Raw genomic sequence first — 25680 nt, 5'->3', positions numbered from 1 at the left:
AGTCACTACATTTTAAGGCTTTATATATAGTCATATATAATGATGGAATATAGATAACTCAAAATAATGAAAGAAAAGTAATATTACTGCTTCTATGTCTCTTTCTTCTCTGCCTTTCATTGTTTGTCAATTTTATTACACCATTTTTATTTTATAACAATTTAAAGTTTCACACCACCAACAATAGTTGTGTGAGGCCTTATTTTCTATATACATGTGGCGGTGGCCCCCATTATATTAACCGATTTGCCTCCCCCCTCCCCCCTCTTTCTTCTTTTTTCTTCTTTTTCTAGACAGTCACCAAGAAATCTTCACCAAGCTGCACACCACCTCCAAACTATACCTTCACCTTCTTCCTTTCTTGAAAACCCAATGCCCAAAAAGAAAAACCGAGCTTCACTTGAAACACATATGTTCATATTGAACCGAATTTTTTTTTTTTGAAAAAAAGAACCTGATAAGTACTCTTGCAAATTTTTTTAATTCACATCTTATGTTTTCGTTTCCTCCAAACATAATTTAAATTCCCACATACCATTACCCTTACTTTTCCTCTCCAAACTTTTACTGATCTTTTCAACATTTCATTACATAAACTAAAATAAGAGAGAATAAGAATCATAAAAGTTGTGGCCTGTGGGTTAGAAGTTTAGGACATCAAAAATAAAACTAATCTAAAGACTTTAACACTTTTGTTTTTGGCTTAATGCGAAATTATATAGAAAAGGAAAAAACAAATATATGCGAAAACTCCCTCTGCACCGAAGCTCTCATGATCATGGGACAAAATTCATAGGGTGTGCTTGGATTAGGAGTTGTTGACACCAATTTTAAAAAATTTAGGAATTGTTGATACAAAGTGTATACGGGTAAAACCGAGGATGCGGACATGCTCGGTTTCCCGATGTCATGGTTGTGCTCGGGCACAACCGACCGGGTCATCGAGAAGGAGGCATCGAATTTTGTCGAGAACGAGGCGTTATAGAAAGGGAGGTTAACTGCATTAAGAAGAAGACCGAAATATCCGCCCTCAACCGGATATTTCGGCGTCGATCTCGGCAACAGCTGTCATCAGATTTCTTTCCTTTATTTAGAGTTGTGTTAGGGTTTGGACTCCTCTACTATATAAAGGGGAGGTTCTCATCCATTGTAGGGGTTGGCAACAGAAAGAAAAAAAAAGTTCATATCAAGAAATAAAAGAATCATTATAAGTTCATCTCCATTTTGTTCTTGAATCCATTTTCATTATTCATCGTGTACGTGTTCAGCATAGGATATTGACCTCAGTTTTTATACCCGAGGCTAGACATAATTAACATTAGGTCAGATCTGTTTTCTTATTTACTTGTTGGTTATCTTGTAATCTAATAACGAATTGAATTTAGCCACATATATTTGGCATCACGCATAAATTTAATTGTTCTCCATTTTAAGGTTAAACAGTTTGGCGCCCACCGTGGGGCTTTAGATAGTAGTGGCGGTTCAATACAACATTGTGGTTACACTCGATATTTTACACTTGTTCTTTAAGGTTTGATTTCAGGTATACCAGAATGTTAGATTCCCATTCTGTCAACTTTCAAGTGGAACCAAGCCATCACGAGCATGACGACGGGGATGTACCAAACAACAACGTGCCCCTCGTTAATCCTGTTCAAGTCGGATCATCGGTGGACAACGTACCGGCCAGCGAGAATAACGGAGTCATACTGTAACAGCTCCAAAACTAGTTAGATATGGCTATAGCTCAGTTGCACGCCCAGCAAAAGATCATAGCACAACTGGAAAACCGGGGTCAGGCACCCGATATTGCCCCATCAGAACAGACCCAAGATACAGAGGAAAGACGCGTCCCACGGGGTAACGAGAACAACCTCGGACAAAGTAGCGAATTGATAAAAACGCTCGAAGAATTGACGAAGCGAGTCGAGACCGGAGAAAAGAAGATAGAGGCGAACGACAAGAAGGTAGAAAACTACAACTCAAGGGTCGATCATATTTCGGGGGCCCCACCAGTGTTGAAGGCATCAGATTCGAAAAAAATTGTTCAAATGCCATTTCCGCACTCACCGATGAAAATCCCTAAGAGATTTCGCATGCTCGATATCCCGAAGTATAATGGGACGTCGGACCAAAATGAACATGTGACTGCATATACATGTGCTATTAAGGGCAATGATCTCACCGATGATGAAAGGGAATCAGTGCTGCTTAAGAAATTTGAGGAAACCCTGTCAAAGAGGGCGATGATTTGGTATCATAACTTGCCCGAGCACTTGATTGATTCATTTGCCATGCTCGTTGATGCTTTGGTTAAGGCCCATGTCGGGGCCATCAAGGTCGAAGCATGAAAATCGGACTTATTCAACGTGAAGCAACAAGATGACGAGACCCTCAGCGAATTTGTGGCTCGATTTCAAATGGAGCGCATGGACTTACCTCCAGTCACTGACGATTGGGCCGTTCAGGCTTTCACCCAAGGGCTCAATTCAAGGAGCTCGATCATATCTATGGAGCTAAAGCAAAATCTGATAAAGTATCCGGTGATCGCCTGGGCAGATGTACACAATAGGTATCAGTCGAAGATCAGGGTCGAAGACGATAAGATTCTGGGGCCGCTTTGGTATCATGGTATTCTGGTAAAGGGAGTGATCAATCGAAGAGAGTGGTAGATCGGGATTCCTGGTCGTCATATGACAGGTACCAGCCTTACCCACTCAATCGAAAGGGAAACGGGCGCAACAGCGAATCAAGCAAGAATGAGAGGAGGAATGATCGAAGGAATGATCGAAGGCATGATCGAGGACAAAATAGCCGTGGATTGATAAACAGAAGTGCTGTCGATACAGCCCTCGGAAATAGAGAAACTCCAAGGTTATCCGAGTACAACTTTTGCGTCGATGTAGCAACCATAGCGGCGGCCGTTATCCAAAACAAAGAAACAAGACATCCAAGGCCAATCCAATCTGATCCAGAGAAGGGGGATAAAAGCCTTATTTGTAAGTATCATAATACTCACGGCCATCGGACCTAGGATTGTCGTCAGCTGAGAGAGGAGGTCGCTCGTCTGTTCAATTTGGGACATCTTCAAGAATTCCTAAGTGCACGAGCAAAAACCCATTTCAAAAACCTGGACTCCAAAAAGAAGGATAGGTCGGAAGAGCCTCAGCAGGTGATACATATGATCATGGGAGGAACTGACGTTCCCATTGGGCCAGTTGTAAAACGCACAAAAATTTCCATAATGAGGGAAAAGCGTATCCTGAACGATGACCCCGATGGTCCCATCACGTTCAATGACGAGGACATAGAAGGCATAGCCCAGCCGCATAATGACGCACTAGTACTATCCGTCCTTGTCAATAAGTTTAGAATTAAACGTGTGCTAATTGATCCAGGTAGCTCGGCTAGTATCATCCGATGGAGAGTCATCGAACAGCTGGGACTACTAGATCAGATCTTGCCGGCAATACGGGTCCTCAACGGATTCAACATGACATGCGAAACGACGAAGGGTGAGATCACTTTACCGATCAATATGGCAGGAACTACGCAGCAGACAAAATTTTATGTGATAGAGGGAGACATGGGATACAATGCATAACTGGGCAGACCGTTGATTCACCTAATCAGAGCGGTTCCCTGGACTATGCATCAGGTACTGAAATTCTCGACTCCAGAAGGTATCAAAACCATCTATGGTGAACAGCAGGACGCAAAAAAAATGTTCGCAGTTGAAGAATCTGTTAAGGCTATGAAGGCGCCAGATCGGAACGAAGGGAAGAATGCCAAATAGCAATCACAGATCCCGATCCTGGAATCTTCAGAAGATCTGAACGGAGACACACTAGATGAGGAGTTATAATTCGGAGTGCCGAGAACATTTGTGGTGCCCGATGATTCTGATGCCACTAAGTCCACAGTCGAAGAACTCGAGCAAGTCATACTGTTCGTCCATCTACCAGAGAAGAAGGTATACCTGGGCACGGGATTAACCCTCAAGCTCAGGAAAGAATTTATTGAGTTTCTTAAAAATAACTCAGATTGCTTTGCTTGGTCCCATTTAGACATGACAGGTATTCCACCGGACGTGACGACACACAAGTTGAGCCTGGATCCAAATTTTTTCGCCAGTCAAACAAAAGCGGAGGCCACAACCCGAGGTAAAACATGCATTCGTCAAGGATGAGGTAACCAAGCTCCTTAATATAGGGTCCATTCGAGAGGTAAAATACCCAGATTGATTAGCTAACGTTGTAGTAGTGCCTAAAAAGGGGAATAAGTTAAGAATGTGCGTAGATTATAAAGATTTAAACAAAGCCTGCCCGAAGGATTCATTTCCTTTGCCCAGCATCGAACGCATGATCGACGCTACTGCGGGTCACGACACGCTGAGTTTCCTCGATGCCTACTCCGGGTACAATTAAATACAAATGGACCCGGAGGATCGAGAAAAAACCTTCTTTATAATTAGGTCTGGCACATATTGTTATAATGTAATGCCCTTCAGCTTAAAAAATGACGGTGCCACCTATCAGCGTTTAGTCAACCGCATATTTGAACACCAAATAGGGAAATCCATTGAAGTTTATATAGATGACACGGTCGTTAAGTCCCTGCGAGCAGAGGACCACTTGAAATTTTTGCAGGAAACTTTCAGCATATTAAGAAAGTACAACATGAAGCTGAACCCGAAAAAATGTGTCGTCAGAGTCGGATTGGGCAAGTTTCTCCGATTTATGGTATCAAATCGGGGGATCGAAATCAACCCGAATAAGATAAAGGCAATTGAAGACATCACCGTGATCAACGACATCAAAGGGGTACAAAGATTAACAGGACGGATAGCTGCCCTAAGCCGATTCATCTCCAGATCCTCGGACAAGAGTCATCGGTTTTTCTCGTTGTTAAAGAAAAAAACTGACTTTGTATGGACCCCTGAATTTCAGATGGCCTTAGCAGAACTCAAAAGGTACTTATCAAGTCCGCCTCTACTCTACATGCTAAAAGCGAACAAGAAGCTATATCTATACTTGGCGGTGTCCGAGATAGCGGTGAGCGACGTCCTGGTTCGAGAGGAGAAAGGTACGCAATACCCGGTTTACTATGTAAGTAGAACCCTCAGTGATGCCGAAACCAGGTACCCACATTTGGAAAAACTCGCTTTGGATTTATTGAGTGCATTTAGAAAATTAAAACCTTACTTTCAGTGTCATCCCATATGCGTCGTAACGTCGTACCCCCTAAGAAATGTCATGCATAAACCCAAACTCTCAGGCCGACTAGAAAAGTGGGTTGTGGAGATTAGCGGGTATGATATTGAATACAAACCCCAAACTGCAATCAAATCCCAAATACTGGCGGATTTCGTAGCCGATTTTGCACCGGCCATGATTCATAAGGTCAATAAGGAAATGCTTCTTACCTCGGGGACCAGTACAGGAGTCTGGAATCTTTACACGGATGGTGTTTGTAATGTAAAAGGGTCCGGATTAGGGATCATTCTTAAACCTTCCTCGAATGACGTAATAAGACAATCTATTAGATCGGCTAATTTAACTAACAATGAAGCCGAATATGAGGCTATGATTGCAGGTTTAGAATTGGCTAAAAGTTTGGGAGCCGAGATCATTGAGGCAAATGCGATTCTCTCCTGGTGGTCAACCAAACGAACAGAACCTTCGAAATCAAGGATGATAGAATGCGGAGATATCAGGAAAAATTACAGATTATCCTTCGCCGGTTCAAGGAGTGGACGTTGGAACACGTACCCCGGGATCAAAATAATGAGGCGGATGCCCTGGCAAATTTGGGATCCTCGATAGAGTCGGATGGGTTCAATTCCGGAGCTGTGGTGCAGTTGACAAAATCAGTCATAGAGACCGGCCACGCTGAGATAAACTCGACCAGCCTCACTTGGGATTGGAGGAACAAATACATAGACTATCTTCAAACAAGAAAGCTACCATCTGATACCAAGGAATCAAGAGCCCTCTGAACCAAGGCAGCTAGATTTTGTTTGGTCGATGGCCAATTATACTGAAGGCCATTCCACGGCCCCTTGGCGAGATGCCTAGGACCAGGAGAAACCGACTACGTTCTAAGGAAAGTTCATAAGGGGACTTGCGGAAATCATTCGGGAGTCAATTCGTTAGTCCACAAACTGATCAGGGCAGGATACTATTAGAACGAGATGGAGGAAGACGCCAAAACCTTCATTCAAAAATGTAACGTATGCCAAAGGCACGCCCCGACAATACACCAACCTGGGAAAAAGCTTCATCCGGTCCTTTCCCCATGGCCATTCATGAAATGGGGCATGGATATAGTAGGGCCTTTTCCATAGGCCCCAGGTAAGGTGCAATTTATTTTACTTATGACTGATTATCTCTCTAAATGGGTCAAAGCACAGGCACTCGAGAAAGTCAGGAAAAAAGAGGTCATTGATTTCATTTACGACCATATAATCTATCGATTGGGGGTACCCGCGGAGATCGCGTGTGATAACGAGAAGCAGTTTATAGGTAGCAAGGTCAGCAAGTTTTTCAAAGAATACAAAATCAAGAAAATCTTATCCACCCCGTATCATCCGAGTGCGAATGGCCAAGCCGAGTCTACTAATAAAACTATACTGCAGAATTTAAAGAAAAGACTGGCCGGCTCTAAGCACCAATGGAAACACGTTCTGCCCGAGGTTTTATAGGCCTGCCGCAAAATGGTAAGATCAAGCACCAGGGAGACTCTGTTTTCCCTTGTATATAGAGCCGAGGCCCTGATACCTATCGAAGTTGGCGAGCCAAGCTTAAGATTTCGATATGCCACTGAAGACTCGAACCATGAAGCAATGTCTGTCAATCTGAACCTCGTGGACGAAAGGAGGAAAGCTGCTCATATCCGTATAGCCACACAAAAATAAAGGATGCAAAGATATTATAACCGGAGGGCCAACTTCTGGCACTTTCAGATTAGGGACTTGGTACTAAGGAAGGTCACAGTTCATACAAAGAACCCTCACGAAGGGAAATTAGCCCTGAATTGGGAAGGACCATACCGAGTCACTCGAATAACCGGGAAAGGTTCTTATCAGCTCGAGAACGAAGACATACAGCAGCTGAAACACAACTGGAATGTAGCACACCTAAAATGATATAACTGTTAAAGGTTCGAATAACTTTTCTTTTTTCTTTTTTTATTCTCTCTCGATCTAACCAAACAGGGATACAGTACGAGGGGCACCAAAGCAGCACAACGGAAACTGGGAAGTCATAGACTTAGGACTGAAAGAACGTGCTGCACTCTTTTTCCCTTTGACCGTTTTTTCCGAAAGTGGGTTTTTGGCAAGGTTTTTAATGAGGCAGCGCCGAACAGCGTGCTACGCAAATAGAGTATACCGATCAAAGACCGGAGATCGAGGACTGCACATTTCAGGCTAATAGTACCCGAGCTCTCATACTTCGGACTGGAGTACTAGGGACTACTATACTAAGTGATAACTATGTAAAAGCCAAGGCTTGAATGATAGGATCAGATGTAAGGACCAAACGATCGATTGAATCTTGTCCGATTAGTTTGTTCTTGCCACGGAAACAATTGCGAATACATCTCCGGTTGATTTTTCAATAAAAAATCTTACTTCGATCATAATGATCCGATGTTGCCAGTTACTGAAAGGCTACGGCCTAATCGGTTAAAGACTATGGTCTAAAAAACATACGCAAGCTCAAAAGCTGCGACCCAAACGGTTAAAGACGTCGGTCTTAAAACAAAAAAATATCATGACCGGGTCTGCCTTGTGAATTATAAATGAAGCAAAGACTAAAGTCAACACGGACTTAAACCCGATCACGAGTCGTTACCACTTGAATTTTATCCTAGCCGAAACAATAAGGCAAGTTAAAACGATGGCATAAATCGAACAAATATTGAACCGAGGAATACTTTGCAAAAGGCAATTAAAGGAAATGAATGAGACCGAATAAAAATGTTTCTTTTCATTTAATCATACATATAACTGGATTTACAAAGGCCCGGACTGGCGGCCTCAAAACAAAAGGCAAAAACAAAAGAAGGGACGTAAGGCCTCGAACCTAATCTTCACCCGATCCCTCAGTTTCTTCACCGGCTGACTCGAGGTCGATATCTGAATCCTCAGGGTTGAACACAGCCTTTGCTTCCTCCTCGAGCTTCTTGGCTTCTTTGATCAGATCTGATAAGTCCACTCCAGTGGCTTGGACTTCTTCGAGGGTTTTCCTTCGAGATAAGCATCGCACGTACTCGGCTCGAAGATTACTGGCCCTCTCGGCAGCAGTTACGTCGGCCTTATACTGCTCTAACATACCATCATAACCCGATATCTGGTCAAGAGCTTTTCCATGTTAAGCCTGCAGATCGGTGATGATCCGGTTCAATCGATCTTGTTCAGCTCTGGCTACAGCAAGTGATGAGCTAAGGCCATTCATTTGTTCCACCGAGCCCAAAGCTGCTCTCTAAGAACATCAAGTTCGGCCACAGCACCGATGGTCATTTCTTGAAGGACATTAAGCTTGGGCTTGATCCCATCCAGCTCTGCCCGAAGTTGGTCAATCTAGCTAACATATGCCCGGGCCTGAGAAGGAAGGGAATTAGCATCAGCTATTAAAGATTTATTGTAAACTTAGAAAGCCCTTACCTTCTCTGACAACTGATCGCGCTCCCCCTTAGCCTCGGCAGCTTCGTTTCGAACCGCTGCTAAATCCAACTTCAGGATAGAAAGGTCAGGGAGAGACGAGATATATTGCAATTTCTGCTCGTACAGATCCATGAGCCCGTCCACCTCCTGAATTTTGCTTTTAAGCTCCTCTTTGAGCCGGCCCACTTCGTGCTTGGGCCGGTGGAAGCTGGCATGATGAAGCACGGAGGCCTATAAGAGAAAGAAGGACGATTGTTAAAATGAGACATGAAGTTAAAACTAAATAAAAAGAGCATAAGAACAAAACTTACCTGGTTCAATGCCTGCTGGGCCTCGTTGAAAAGGCACGATTCGCTGACTTCATCCTTTTCCGACGGTCCCCTTGGGACACCAGAGGCTATAAATATCTGGCCACCTCGACTGGCCCCGATAGCATGTTCATATCGGCCGACACCTTGAAAGTGATTAGCCTCTTCCGATTCGGATCGACACTAGGGGCAGGAAATATTTTCTCCAACCTAGGACCAGAATTAACCCGAAACGGTTAGCCACGGGGATGGACAAATGCTCGAAACCCGACATACCCAGAGCGGCTATTTCATAACCCTCATGACCGGTTACCCCTTCATCGGTCATCTTGCCTTTAACTTTCTCAACGTCGGTGAGAATATCCACCAATGGCGGCGGAGAATCCTGTATGCAAATTATTGTTTCAAACAAGGCCACAACTTGTATCAGAAGGACTGAACCAATACCATACAAAGGCGGAATGCTAGATACCTTTGGGCCTGGTACCGAGGAAGCTACCTTCGACCCAGCGGTTACGGCTGACAGTTTTTCAATACTTTGAGTAGGAGTATGCTCGGTCATAGGGTCTTCGAATTCCCCAACTTTTGACCCGATGCTCCCCGCGTCCATCGACCTCGAGATGTCCCTCGAACCAGCAAGAATTTGACTTGAGCTTTCCATCAATGGTGAAGTGATTGCAGCAAAACCGGTCAGATCATGCTCGAGGAGCTCGTCAATAAGACAAGGCCCGCCCAACGCCTGGTCGTCATCATCAGAATGGTCCAATAGTTGACCAACAACCTCGGCGTCCAAAGCCCAGGCCGAGACATCTTTCGATGAGGTCTCTCGGATGACGATCCTCGATCTTTTCCTGGCTTGGAAAAGAGCTCGAGAAGATTCGGAGGATCATCTTCTCCTCCTTTCAGCTTTGTCTCCCTGATCAGGAGCTTCGATATCTTGCTCGTCGGCTGAGGCCTCGGCAGTTTCCTGGCCCCGAATTCTGGTGGCCTTTGATAAACCTGTGAAGCAAAAGGAAGAATAGTCCTTACCTATCCAACATGGCGTACTACGTAAGGAAGAAGGGACAACGCTCTAAGGGAAGGACTTACCGTGGGTCCCGGCCTCCCACCGGGACCGGGACAAACGTCTCCAGGTACGATCGACATAGGTAAGTTGGGAACAGATTTTCCCGATCCACTGGTTGAGGTTAGGAACCGCACCGAGGGTTTGGAAAAGTGCTATATACACACGAGCAGATAAAAGGTTCAGTATAAGTGCAGGCACATAGTCATATCGTACCAAAATAAAGTTACTTACAGTTTGGGTTTCATCTATTGGGAAACGACAATTTGTCACCAGGAATCAGATTCGCTGTCCTGATTCGGACAAACCTGCCCTGCCAGCCTCGGTCTCTATCTTCGTCCAGACCGGAGAAGGGCGCCTTTCCGGCTCGTTTTGAGAGTTTAATCATGCCCCCTCTGAAGACACGGGGGCTATATAGCTAAAGTAGATGATGCACCATGAATAGAATATTCACGTTTGAAGTAAAATAACGAAGGAGTACAACGATCCTCCAAAATGACGGATGAATTTAGCCGAGGGTAATTTCATACCGTTTGCAGAAATCGACCACCACAGGATCGAGTGTGCTAAATGTGAAAGGGTAGGTATAAACGTTTAAATACCCTTTCACGTAGGTTGTTATGGCTTCGTTCTGGTCAGGGATAACGACCTATTTACCCTTCCACCCGCAATCTTCTTTGACCTGCTCAATTTTATTTGGGGGTATCATGTACAAATAGGCCGATATTTTGACGCCTTGATCCCCCTGTTGAGAAGGTTTCTCGACCTTGAAATCTCGAACGGTCGAGCAATCTTAAGGAATAAAGTCGGTCAGTACTGGCTCTGGTTTAGGAGCCGAAGAGGTCTCACCAGTTTTAGAGTTTGAAGATTTGCTCGTCATTTGGGAATTATGAAGATAAGAAGGTTTTGAATGAAGGTTTGAAGATTAAATAGGAGACTGATAAGAAGATATGACGATATGAAGGTTTGAAGATATGAAGAGCAACGTATCCAAAGCACACGAAGGTAAATTCTCTTTGGTAAAAGTCGGAAAGGGAAAACTTGCTTTTATAGAGTGGGGCTGAGACGGTTTGCCTTCCGCAACCGTCTTCAGAGCCAACAGGGCCTCGACACGTGTCGATGTCAGATGGATGTGACGAATGTGACCTTGATCCTATCTAATCATGGGAAGCGTACGCGAGAAGGAATTGAGACGTCCTCTCAACCAACAGATCGTGCTTAAGCGGGTCGACTTTCCGATGAGACCTAGATCGGGACCTCATACGAACGTCGCTATAATCAAGTAAAGCTTCCGAATAGGTCACAAAGGATGTGGTCTCGAACCATTTACGGTCGAGTTTAATAATTATATGTTTGAGTATGGTGGGCAGTAGCAAAACATTTCGAATTTTTATGGATTATGGAATAAGTGATTATTGATCGAATATAGAAAGGACATATATAAAGGTTCAGGTACAAACAATACACATGGAACGCTAAAAAAATCCCAATAACAACCAATTTGCAAAATCCCATTAAAGAATTTTTTTTCCATTCCACAAAATTCCGACAATGTCGGATACGTCAGTATATCAGGAAAAACAGAAGAACCCTCCGACAATGTCGGATTCGTCAGTATATCAAGAAAAACAGAAGAACCCTACTCTACGGCCAGTAATTGGAAAACAAAAGTAAGACAGTTACATCCTTAATCAACTTAACAAGTCAGAGGTTGAGATCTTCGAGCCTATCCACGGGATGCGGCAATGATGTGTGATACCGATTAGATATCCCCATGACTCGCACCAGAGGTGGATCAACTGGGGATATCCAATCCCGGTAAATCTTCCTCATCGAGCACAATTGTTGGCGGAGCTTCGTCCAAAGGCATTTGCCGATGGGTCCCCATGATATGACGAGTTCAAACCCGACATCCAACCCCCAAATGCACAATGGGAAAGCTTCCAGCCTTTCTGTGTCTATGTGGCCTCGATGGAGTAGGTGTTCTTCTTCCCCAGACTACGTCCTCAGCTACCGACTTTCCCTTGGAAGCCTTCCTCGTCTGGAGTCCTGGAAGTCAAAGGTATTGAGTTAGGATATAACACAGGGAAATGAGGGTCGAAACGATCAGATTAAGAAATTACCGTGGTCTTTGCCTTTCCACCCCTATGGTTCCATTCTTCTCCAAGAGAGGCTTAAGCCACGAAAAGCTCGGAGAAGGGCAGTCACCCATTCAAAGATAGCAGTTTCAAGCTCGGGTTCAATCGGATTTGGTAAAGGGTTCCACACTTCGGGAAAATCGACAGACGATGGACGGTGAAGTTGAACTGTGCATATCATCACGAACCGGTGAAGCCATCCTCGGTCATAATCGTCTTCGGGATCGATTAGGCTTCGGCTTCCCCTGGGAAACATTTGAACAATTCTCCCTCGGATCACCCGAGGTACGTATAAATGAAGCAAATAGTCGAGAGTGAAAGCGACTCCGGCCGCATTAGCCAACTTTTCAATGTAATACACAAGCCTCCAAATTTGCGGGGCGATCTGCCCGATACATATCCGGTACCGACGACATAAGTCCTCGATCACTTGATGAACAGGGAGAGTGAACCCTATGGCAAAGGGATAAGTATACGACAACGAGTAACCAGCAACATGGTGATTTATTTTCACACCATCCCCAACGGGGCGGATGTCGACATATGCGCCTAAGTGGCAATCTTCCATGACTGTGGTAATGGCGCCATCACCAATACAAGATTCAAAATTCTCCACCGGATCAAGATAGTGAAGGACTTTACAGTCATTCGTATAGATAAAACCCGACGGGACAATACCAGCAGCGAGAGATTCTAGCCCCCTATCAGAACCAGCGGCTCCAGTTGGTGGCATGAACGAATGCTGATCTTCACCCTGAGTCAATAATGGGACGTGGGCCATATTCGTGGAAGGCTTTCCTTGACGATGAGTAGTCACGTCCTGAAAAAATAAGATTGAAGATCCGAGGAGTAGTATGAGCTCAATACAGGAATCGTAGTAGGTTTGAGGAGAAGCAGAGTGAGATTTGAAGAAGTGTAGATGCATGAAGGATGTATGGGCTTGATATAGGAAGAAAATCCAGAGGTATTGTAGCGTATCAAAGACTCTGCCACGGTGAGGTCTCCCAAAAGGATTCGGCGGCTGAGTAATGATGACTTAGCATTGGGCAGAGTGAGATGTTGAATGAAAAGTCTTATCCTAGGTAATTGGAGGCAGGCTATTCAGCTTTATTTGGGTCCATTTCCCGCCGTTAATAATTTTACCTCGGGAAATGGAGGGACTATCTGTTACGGGAAAAACCGAGGATCCGGACATGCTCGGTTTCCCGATGTCATGGTTGTGCTCGGGCACGAATCGATCGGGTCATCGAGAAGGAGGCATCGAATTTGGTCAGGGACGAGGCGTTATAAAAAGGGCGGTTAACTGCATTAAGAAGAAGACCGAAATATCCGCCGTCAACCGGATATTTCGGCGTGATCTCGGCAACAGCTGTCATCAGATATCTTTCCTTTATTTAGAGTTGTGTTAGGGTTTGGACTCCTCTACTATATAAAGGGGAGGTTCTCATCCATTGTAAGGGTTGGCAACAGAAAGAAAGAAAAGAGTTCATATCAAGAAATAAAAGAATCATTCTAAGTTCATCTCCATTTTGTTCTTGAATCCATTTTCATTATTCATCGTGTACGTGTTCAGCATAGGGTATTGACCTCGGTTTCTATACCCGAGGCTAGACATAATAACATTAGGTCAGATCTGTTTTCTTATTTACTTGTTGGTTATCTTGTAATCTAATAACGAATTGAATTTAGCCACATATCTTTGCCATCACGCATAAATTTAATTGTTCTCCATTTTAAGGTTAAACACTAAGAACAAAGAATTAAAAAAGAAAAATATGAATAAGAGTGACCGGCGGTGAGTAAGGAGAGAGGAAGAGAGCAAGGAGCAGGTAAATGTGTAACTTGTGTGTCCCATGTACAATTGACACTTGCCATGCATTGAGACTCCCACACAACTAACAATACTCGAGTCTCACGCGGAATAAAATTTCTCATATTTGTTGTACCTAAGAAATAGAAATCTAAGTAGAGTTTTAACACGAAAATAGTGAATGTTTCTCATCCTACTCTTTGTAGGGTCCTATATCCAACTCAAGTGGGTTATATATTTGACAACGGCTGCTTATGTCTATAAAAAGGATGTAACTTGAGTGTATCATACCACACCTTGATTCACTGATTGAATTAAGCTTACTTTTTCTTAGTTGCACTGTCGAGTATTATGTGCAATATGCATTATTGTCCAAATTTGTCATAATTTATCATCATATCTCGTCTTACTGCAGTGAACATTTAGAATTTCATTCAAAATTAAGAATGTGACAGTAGGGATAACATAACTGACAACTTTTTCATGGCCTTTTTCCAATGTTTTATATTTTAATTTCTAGAGATAAGTAGGCAACTGTGTTGTCTTCCAATTTGAATCTATAGTCCTGGTAAATGTATTTTCTTTAGTTACACACATCAGGTATACTGACCACCAATTCACTCATATAACTTTTCATGTTTTTGTCAATGCTCCACCTAAAATAATTAAGAAGGATGTGATTTAGAAACTCTATATGCATTTTTTTGGGATGTCAAACTATATAGCGCATATGTCACACATTCATCTAGTCTTTATAGAGTGGTTTAACCAAACCGTCAATTTCATTTTCAAAGATCGATCTTGGATAAGCTTACATGTTACAAGTGTTATGAAAATAATTAGAATATCTCAAAAAGAAATGCTTGATTTACTATGTAATGTCTAGCTTCATTTTTTTAACAATTAATTTGTTTTCATTTAATGAGTTTTATTGCTTAAATGGACAGACGTTCAATAGTCATTAAATTGTTTAATGACCAAAACCGTATTTTGACATTAAGGCTAATGAAGGACAATTATGATGACATAACTGTTTGGCCAACGTTTGTTTTGATTACTATATAAGCATGATTTCAGTGAATGGTTTTAACTGAGAAAGACTTAAGTTATTTTCTTTGGTGGTAGATAGATAATAAAGAAATATTCTTTCTTCTATATATGTTGTGTTGGGTTTTTTTCTTTGTGAAATCTTTGTTAGATTCTGTCTCCTAGTTTTGTATTAGAAGAGGTTGTTGAATCCTGTGGATACACTCACACCGGGTGAAATATCCTTAAGGACAGTGTCTTAATTGACATGCCTTAAGCTATGAAGAATTCTCTGCATCGTTCGTGATTAAGTATTTTCCGTAAGATTTCCAACAATCTTAAGGATATTTCTCGCTCTATTCTTACGGAAAATAAAAAGAGAATTACTTAGTACAATCTGTCTAAGTTCCAGGTATATTTCTGCTAATATTTGAATACCAATTTTGTGTAGTTTTTAACTCGATTTGAGGTGCAAGAATTTAACTTTTATAGTGTTTGTCATTGTACGTTATTTATTGATGTGGATTTGAAGTTTATTACTGTGTATGTGCATTTCGAATTTTGAAAGACAATGTACTTTAGTGTTTTAAATTTCCTCTCATAATATTTGAAGAGGCAATATATGATATTGAGTGTTTCTAGTGGTTGAGATTCCTAATAAATTAGAATTACAATTTGCTTATGTTGCCTGAAAATCAAGCATGACCAATTTGGTGCTCCTAAATTTAATTTTATTAGGATGGTTCATTATCTACAGCTAAAAGTTTTATGAATGTTAATTTGGTGTTTATATTTACTGACTCTCAGAATTTTGGGATGAATTAATTTTTGCTATACCACGTCACGTGTATTTGGTGTGACAAAAAAAGTTTGTTGGAATTCATCCAAGCAATATACTTCTGTTAATTCTAAATTAGGTTATAAAAGTTATCTGCTTGGTCAATTCGGTGAAAACAATAGTTGAATATTGACCTTTTTCTTTTTCTATAAGTATGGGACAGTTGTGTGAAAGTTAAGTTTGTGTTGCTTTCATATGTCGAAGAAGATTTGGAGAAATTATAATCCCGCTAAGTAAATAAATTTAATTAAGCGGATGATATAATTATTGTGGTCATTTCTTGAATGAATCTTGTGGCTAATATGAGAGATTAAGTGTTAGACTTTGGTGCTACTACGCATACTTGTGCTAACATAATTTTGTCTTCTACACTAAATTGAAGAAGGAGAATGATTTACTTATGTTTGAGATTCAACCTCTTAAGAATGGAAATATTTCCCTTAAAATCACTTCTTGAAAAAATATTGGCATTAGCTCGGGTGAGCTATGTTTTTAATGTTTTAGCCAATTTGATTCTTGTGGAATTATTAGAAATAGTTGGAGGAAAGTTTTCATTTGAGTATAATAAGGTTGCATGAACAAAATAATATTTTTATGGACAATGAATATTGTAATGGCGGTGTATTTGTGTGTACTTACTTTCCTTATCATGTGTGTTTATGACTATGGTAATTACTTTCTAATATATAGTTTTAACGTTTCTTTAGCAACTAGTTGGACTGTGACGCATAGCAGTGTAGGTCACTAATCTATGTGTTCCGAGCTTTAATTTTTGGAGTGTAATTGCGTTTAACTTTTGAATTAGCATGGTTATTTAGTTTCTCTTTGGATCAATGAATTGCTATTAGAGCGTTGTTACGAGAACGTTAATGTATCTTTGATATATTTTGGTGTATAAATTTGTATGTCACATATAGAATACCTTACTAGATTGGAAAATCCCCTATGAATTGTGGAAAAATTATTCTTTTGACTGAAATGTTTGAAAGTATGGCGGTGAGGTATCTTGCTAAGGTTATGACAAGGATTAAAAAAAAATACTTTAATACTTATCTTGTGATAATATATTATACGTTTACTTCTTCTCGTGATGCACTATTTTGGAAAGATGCCACTGATGATAAGGTGTGATCTCAAAGTCCATTAGTGATTATGTGTTTATTTTTTGTGGGGTTATAATAATATGAAAATCAGTCATGTTGACCATAATGAAATATGAGTTTATGGTTTGATGTTGGCTAGTAATGAGGCTAAGATACTTCTTAGTGAGTATTGAGGTTGAGATGAAACCAACGTGTCTATCTATTGTGGTTGCCAAGCAGCACTAGCTGTAGTGAATAAATAAATTTTCAATGACAATAAAATATATCTGTTCGAGACATAAAGTGATAAAACAGCGTTGGCGTGAGATGGAATTATTTTCATGAATTATGTGATGTCTGAGGTGAATTTGGCCGATTCACAGACAAGAAACATCGAGGGGATTGAGACTTTTGCCAACTAAGAAGATCAACAATGATGGTAACTCAGCCTATGTGATTGGAGATCCCATGAATTAGATTTATATGGGTAATAACAAGTCATTAGTTGATCAAAGGTGCACTATTAAATTATGTCTCATCCTATGGTGTGTGAATATAGTGCATTACTGCAAGGCAAAGTGAGGTTGAGTTAAACTCTTAATCCATTACCATATCCTTTATAGGTGGTGTATTGCTTTGCAGAATACACTTGATGGGTGGACCTATATGAGTGTGGGGTGGTGCCGCTTCTATGAAATTGTGACGGATTTCTAGAGCACTCTTGAATACCAGGACACACGCATAACCTCTTAGTTCAAAACCGCGATAACGACACAGATTGTGCGAGTATGTGATAGAATAAGACTCTCAGCTTACAAAAGAACTTGATTTACTAAATAATGTCTAGCTTCATTTTGTTAACAATTAATTTGTTTTCATTTAATGAGTCTTATTGCTTAAATGGACAGACGTTCAATAGTCATTGCATTGTTTAATGACCAAAACTGTTTTTTGACAGTAAGGCTAATGAAGGACAATTATGATGATATAATTGTTTAGAGTCCGGAGCCTAAAGGGTATAAAAATACACGGTCTTTATTAAAAGGGGATGACAAAAATTTAATATACCAAAAGGGGTATATTGTGGATCAGCCCACGATATACCCCAAATTTTTTTTTCCGTGTCAGACTTCATCAACGAAAAAAAAAAAATTATTGTATAACGTGGATCAGTCCACGTTATACTCCACGTTATACAATTAAAAAATAATTCCCAGCGTTTTACAAAATAGGAGTTCGGAACCAAAATGCCCGAAGTGTTTTTCCATACTTTGACCAACGATTAGTCGTGTGTCAAGACTCCGAAATGTCAATATTTTATCTAGAACCTGATATTTTTTTTCTGCGTACAATAATGTAGGCCCAATACAACAAGGATACGTAGACGTTCGGATAGTCATTTTAGGGGTTGAAAAGGTGTCCGAAGTAAGTTTTGTTTGAAAAAACTTAGTGTTTTTTTCATACTTTGACCAACGATTACTCGTGTGTCAAGACTCCGAAACGTCAATATTTTATATAGAACCTGATACTTTTTTCTGCGTACAATAATGTAGGCTCAATACATCAAGGATACGTAGACGTTCGGATCGTCATTTTAGGGGTTGAAAAGGTGCCCGAAGTAAGTTTTGTTTGAAAACTAGTTGTAAAGTGGTCAAACTTTAGACGGTCATAACTTTGCGCTCGGAGGTCCGTTTTACGCGTTTTTTTTTTGAACTTGCGTATTTTTTCGAGATCTACGCGGACAAACAGCCATAGGGCAGTTTGGCCGAGCCGATTTTAAAAAAAAAAACACCTTTTATCCCATTCAATTTCAATTTTTCCCCAAATTGGTGTGAAATTTTCAGTTTTATTTACCTATAAGATGATGATACGCAATAGATTTCAACGTAAAAATCCCGGGATAATGTAGCTGTGAATGTCAATTTCACTTCTGCGGTTTCAATTTTTGAAAATAATGCTGACTAATTTTCTCGACATATAAAGTTGACTAAAATAACCTTACAGTCAAACACTAAGTTTTTCAAACAAAACTTACTTCGGATTCAGGAGCGCAGACTACAACTAGAAGGAGGAATGATCAAATGGATACAACTCCTGCTCGCATGGCTAGAAAGTGTAGTACGTGCAAGCAAACAGGTCATAAAAAGAATCGCTGCCCCGACAGAAATCAGTAGTTGTTGCTTGTTGGTTTTTATGTTTTTTCTTAAGTTGTACGATTGTTGTTTCCTTATGTAATCTTCCAAGAATATATAACATGTCTTGTGTCGTTTAATAGTTACTATGTAATTTAACATTTACTACTCAGTTAATGTGTGACGTTTATTTAACTTATATTTTATTTTTTATTTCTGTTCGCATATATAACACATATTTAATTATTGCATGTGTTAAAATATTTATTTGAGTTAATCATGCTTTAAAAATTAAAAAATCAATAATTTTTTTTTATTAAAAACATAACCGAATATGATTTAAATCTAGGCAACGTCTTACCGAGTATTTGTAAAACGGAAAAAAAAATTATTGTATAACGTGGATCAGTCCACGTTATACAATAATTTGTTTTTTTCGTTGATGAAGTCTGACATGGAAAAAAAAATTGGGGTATATCATGGGCTGATCCACGATATACCCCTTTTGGTATATTAAATTTTTGTCATCCCCTTTTGGTAAAGATCGTGTATTTTTATACCCTTTAGGCTCCAGACTCTAATTGTTTAGCCATTCATCAGATTGGAACGTTTGTTTTGATTACTATATAAGCATGATTTTAGTGAATGGTATTAACTAAGAAAAACTTAAGTTATTTTCTTTGGTGGCCGATAGATAATAAAGAAATATTGTTTCTTTTATATTGTGTTGTGCTGAGTTTTCTTCTTTGTGAAATCTTTGTTAGATTCTGCTTTCTAGATTTGTACTAGAAGAACTTGTTGAATTTTGGGGGATACACTCACACCGGGTGAAATATCCATAAGGATAGTGTCTTAATTGACATGCTTCATGCTATGAAGAATTCCCTGCAACGTTCGTGATCAAGTGCTTTCCGTAAGATTTCCAACAACAACATATTCGATCACAACTCTAGGTATGAAATATTTTATATCAAAATTTATGTCAGTATTTTATTCACATAATAGAATTGGCCATATGAAGATCCAAAGTTTTATATTTTCTCTAGGACCTCTTGAATGCTTTGCAAAATTAAAGGCTTTTTATTTTATACGTTTGGTTTTCATAATATTGATGCGACTCCAATATAAAATATGGAAAATGTTTATATAAAATTTGTTGCATAAAGTTTTCCAATTTCTTGTGGCATGATGCTCTTATTTGTTTTCTAATAAATAAATTGCAAAGTATTCAAAATAATAAGAATATCCAGCAGGAAACCACTTAGTTAAGCAAACAACATTCTTTCTGAAGATGCTTTGGCTACTAAAATATTGTGCATTAATTTATAACTTTCTTTCAATAAATAACTCAAAAGTGAATCATAAAGACTATATACATACAAGCAAACTAATAAAACAAAATTAATTGAAGAAAAAAAAAAGAGAAAAAGAGGAAAGAAACGAGGAAAAAGTTAATAAAGATGAAACATATTATTATATTATGCAAAATAAAAGGAGAAAATTAATAGAAAGTACAGGTCGACTATATTTCTAACGAATGTAAGCCCGCATTTTATTATTTTACCTGTCATTCACACAAATGCCCTTATTCGGGGGTGGTTTGTAATTTTTGCCCCTCAAATTGTTGATCTTTAATTTTTTTCCCTTTGGCACTTTAAGTGGCCGAAAATACTTCGGAGATTTTGGGTTCGAACACCTAGCAAAGTATAAAAAAAATTAGCAAGACAGAATTTCGTAGCAAATTAGGCCTATTTGAGCAGAAGTTAAGCCTTTTTTTTTTACTCTGCTGGGATTCTACAGAATTTATGCCTTAAGGCATAGTTTCTATATAGTTAAGGCATAACTTTACCACTTGTCCCGCATAATTTTTGCATTAGGCCTAACTTAAACTACAGAAGTTATGTCTTATAAGGCCTAGCTTAGAACTACAACATAACTAAGTTAGGCCTAACTTTGCCGAAATCCAACCTTGCGAAATTGTTTTTTTTTTTTTTAATTGAGTCGGGTGCAAACCCAGAATCTCGAGTTATTTCCAGCCACTTTTTGAGGCGAAGGACAAAAATTAAAGACCAGCAATTTGAAGGGCAAAAATTAAAGACCATCGCGTTTGGAGGACAATCCACGCAAAAAAAAAAAAAAAAAAAAAAAAAAAAAAAAAAAGATTTTGCCTAACTCGTACATCTATTGAATATTTTTTTCACAGAAGGAAAAATTGAATGCCCCCATATCTCTTGTTAGTAACTAATCTATTAGCTGAGCATAATAAGGCAACTGGAGTTGTCCATCGTTCTACAAATGTTAAATTAACCTTATAACTTAATCTTATTCGAAATAACATATACTGGTTTTATTTTATTTCATTTTTACGTTCAATCTGCGGATAACCCAAGGAGATATTATGAGGCATACTGACAAAAATATTTTATAAAATTTGGGTAGTGGGTATTATATTGGAATGGTATCCTATCATTATTGAACGAGCTTAAAATTTGAATTCGAAATTGATTTTTCTGAGAAATTTAGAGCGGGAGTTGTTTAGATTTATTGAAAATATTCTAAGGAGGTTATTTTGCAGTCAGTTGGTGGAGATTTTGACTAGTTTTGAACAAACATTGCATTTGCAACTTAAAATAGTAGGCGAATTGCCCTTCTTTTGGGGTGGTCTTTAAATTTTGCCCCTTATATTTGAAATCTTTAAATTTTGCCCTTCGCTAAATCTCATGGGTTTCAGGTTCGAACCCCCACACAGTCAAAATTTTTAAAAAAACTTCGCAAGGCAGAGTTTAAATTTCGCTATGCCCCCATCGGCATACACTTGTGAAGGAATTAGCAAAGTTATGCCGGACCCGGCATACTTATGCCTTATGGGCAGACATGGCATAAGTATGCCGGTTCCGGGATAACTTTGATAATTCCTTCACAAGTTTATGCCGGATCCGGCATAAAAGTTTGCCCATTAAAAGTATTCCCCCATCGGCATAAACTTGTTAAGGAATTACCAAACTTATGCCGATGGGGGCATACTTATGCCTTATGGGCAAACTTTGCCTTGAAGCATATATATGTATTTTTTTTTTAACTTTTCAAGGTAAACCTTTAGTAATACCTTAACTAAAAGTGTGCCCATAAAACATAACTAAAAGTATGCCCCATAAGGCGTAAGTTTTCCTTAAGGCATAATTAAAAGTTTGTCTTATAAGGCAAAGTTTAAACTTTGTATGCCCCCTCCGGCAGACTTTTAGTTATGTTTAACTAAAAGTCTGCCGGAGGGGGCAGACTTTTAGTTATGCCGGATCCGGCATAACTTTAACTTTTTTCTTAAAGATTGTATGCTGGATCCGGCATACATTCCCTCAGTTCTGCCTTGCGAAATTATTTTTTTATTTTATGCCTGAGCGGGGGTTCGAACCCAGAACTTTATGTATTCGCTCATCTTTCCAAGTAAAGGGCAAAATTTAAAGATCACAAATATGAAGGGCAAAATTTAAAGACCACAAATTTGAGGGGCAAAATTTAAAAACCACCCCAAACGAAGGGCAATCCGCGCAAAAAAATGAAATAGTAGAGGGAGTTCTGCACTGTAGCTAGGGATGTTTATACACTTTTATAAGTTGTTATACACTTTAATACAAGATTGATACATATTTATACACTTGAATATAAAATAAACACATTGTTTTTATAGGTATATAAATAATGTATAAGAGTGTATAAATATTATTACAAAAAAATATTAGCTATACTAGTGTAAATTGATAAATTTAATTACGTGGGTAAGATATATTGTTTTGTGTTGTATACTTATGAAACTTTCCCAAGTGAAAGAGGATCTGTAGTTATCATTATTGATACGTGTACGGGCCTAGCAAAAACTAGGAGGATTTTAATTAAGCAAAAATGTAAATTATACTAAAAGTTTATTGAAGAGCCTGTCGCGAACTACTTTAATTAATTTATTTTCTTATATATAAATGTTAAAATATGAAAAACAGCAAGAATCAGTGGACAACCATTTACTTAAGAAAACAGCATTCTTTTCTTATGCTATGGCAGCTACTACAGCACATAACACAGATAAGAAAACGGAATAAAATCTTCTTCTAATTAGTAAATGTTCTCTTAGCTTATAGGGGCTAGTAGTAAGAAGAGGATTGTCCTCACAAAGGTAAAAAGGGAGTCATGGTGTAGCCCTCCTCCCATGCTATTTTGATATGCTATTAATTCCCAATGGGCATAGACAAATGTAATCTACGAAATTGGTTTAATATATATATATATATATGGAATAAAATCACAAAAGCTAAAAATAAACTTGATCCATCTTCTCACGCAATCTTCAAAATATGAATGTTGCTTGCCATGTTTAAAAATAAGATTAAAATATTATCGGTCAAAAATAATTTTAAAATATTTTATTTTTTATTGTTAAAGATGCAGTAACAAAGATGTTGAATATGGTTGAAAATTTGTATCCACATTGAGTAACACTTCAGTAAAAAGCAAATCTTGAACTGTTATAAGACCAGGAATGTTATATTGTAGTGAATATTGGGCTGCTAAAGTCCAACATATCCACAAGACTATATTTGTAGAAATGTGACGCTAAAACAGATGTTCAGTCATATAAGATTAAATAAAATTAAAAATGACCACAATCGCCAGAAGGCGCAAGCAACACGCGTTAAGGACAAAATGCTAGAATGTTGCTTGACATGGTTTGGACATATCTTGCATCGCTTACAAATGCACCAGGCGGTGTGAAACTATGATATGTTAATAAAAGGGGACATAGTGGACTTAAAATCACATAAAAGAAGATTGTCTCCAAAATGCCTACAAATCTTTGGTATCTATCCCAATTTAGGTAACACTATAATCTTATTAGTCCATTCTAGATTGATTGATATATTTCTATATTTAAAAATAGTTTATTTAAATTTTTCGTTTTACTTTTAATAATTTTATTTTATATTTGACAAAAATCTCAAAAGTTATATAACCATACACACGAATATTATAACATACTCCCTCTGTCCAAGTGTTAGTGTGATATATAATTTTAATAAGAAAATAGTAAGTACAAAATATAATTTACCAATTTATTCTTATTTATTTCTTATTGGGAAGTGGCATCACTGAAAATGAGTACACCCTTTGTCCCAATTTATATGAGATAGTTCGACTTGACACGGAGTAGTAAGAAATAAAAGAAGACTTTTGAAACTTGTGATCTAAAACAAGTCATAGATATTTGTGTGATTGTAAATCATTTCATTAAGAGTAACAAAAGAAGTTTTAAGTCAAATTATTTCTGAATATAGAAATGTATCATTCTTTTTGGACAGACTAAAAAGAAAAATGTATCACATAAATTGAAACAGAGGGAATACTATATATTAGTCACTTTTATCCCTTTAGTAGAAAGAGTAAAACTAAAAAAAAAAAATATAGGGCAAAGGAAATATACCCTCAATTTTGCGATTTAGAGCAAATATACCCCTCGTTACAAAAGTGTTGTATATATACCCTGCCATTACAAAATGGTGCAAATATACCCATGTCGTTACAAAATGGTGCAAATATACCTTTTCACTAACAGGATTTAGGTTATTTTTTAATTAAAAAATGTCACGTGACTTTAAAAAAAAAATCTAACCATTATTTTAGTAGACATACTTTTCTAAATCCACATAGTAATTTTTTTTTTCTGGTGGATTGAGTCTGGTTCGTTTTGAAAGAATATCTCCGTGACTTTAAAAAATAAGTCTGCCCATTTTTTAAAACGAACCAGACCCGATCCACCAGAAAAAAATTACTATGTGGCTTTAGAAAAGTATGTCTACTTAAAAAAAATGGTTAGACTTTTTTTTAAAGTCACGTGGTATTTTTTAATTAAAAAATAGAGTAAATGATTTTTTTTTTAAATTTCGTAAGCGAAAAGGCTATATTTGCACCATTTTGTAAAGGCGGGGGTATATTTGCACCATTTTGTAACAGCAGGGGTATATATACACCACTTTTGTAACGACGGGTATATCTGCTCTAAATCGCAAAGTTGAGGGGTATATTTCCACCTTTGCCCTAAATTATATCTTGATTTTTTAAAGCAACAATTATTTTAAAATAATTTTTTAGACTAAAGGACACTTAAAACAATACGGACGGAATATTTAAGACAATAAATTAATTACTAAGTAATATTATGAAATACATAAATAACAATGGAAAAAATGATGGTCTGAAAATTCAGTAGTGTTTCTGTTTTTATTTTTTTAAGCGAATTCACTAGGCGGGTGTTTAGGGCTAGTTTTTTATTAAATAAATAAAAACAAACTTCAAAGAGTAGAGAACAAGTAAGGAAAACTAGGTCTTATCTTACTAATCTTACATTATCTTATTAATCTTAATAAGGTAACAAACATCTACTAATTAACAAGCATGAAGAAGTAGATATCATATTAAGACTCTAATATTAATGGTCTGAAAATTCACTGCTTAAACTTAACCAAAAAGTAACATTGTGAAAGTTTTGAGAAACTTATTGGAAATTAGAGCAAGAAATAAGAATCCAAAACCCAAATTATAATTTCTATGAAATATTCTCCCTTCGCAACA

This window comes from Lycium barbarum, chromosome 8 (assembly GCF_019175385.1).
Source record: "Lycium barbarum isolate Lr01 chromosome 8, ASM1917538v2, whole genome shotgun sequence".
NCBI lineage: Eukaryota > Viridiplantae > Streptophyta > Magnoliopsida > Solanales > Solanaceae > Lycium > Lycium barbarum.
Note: the sequence above shows the minus strand (reverse complement) of the source record.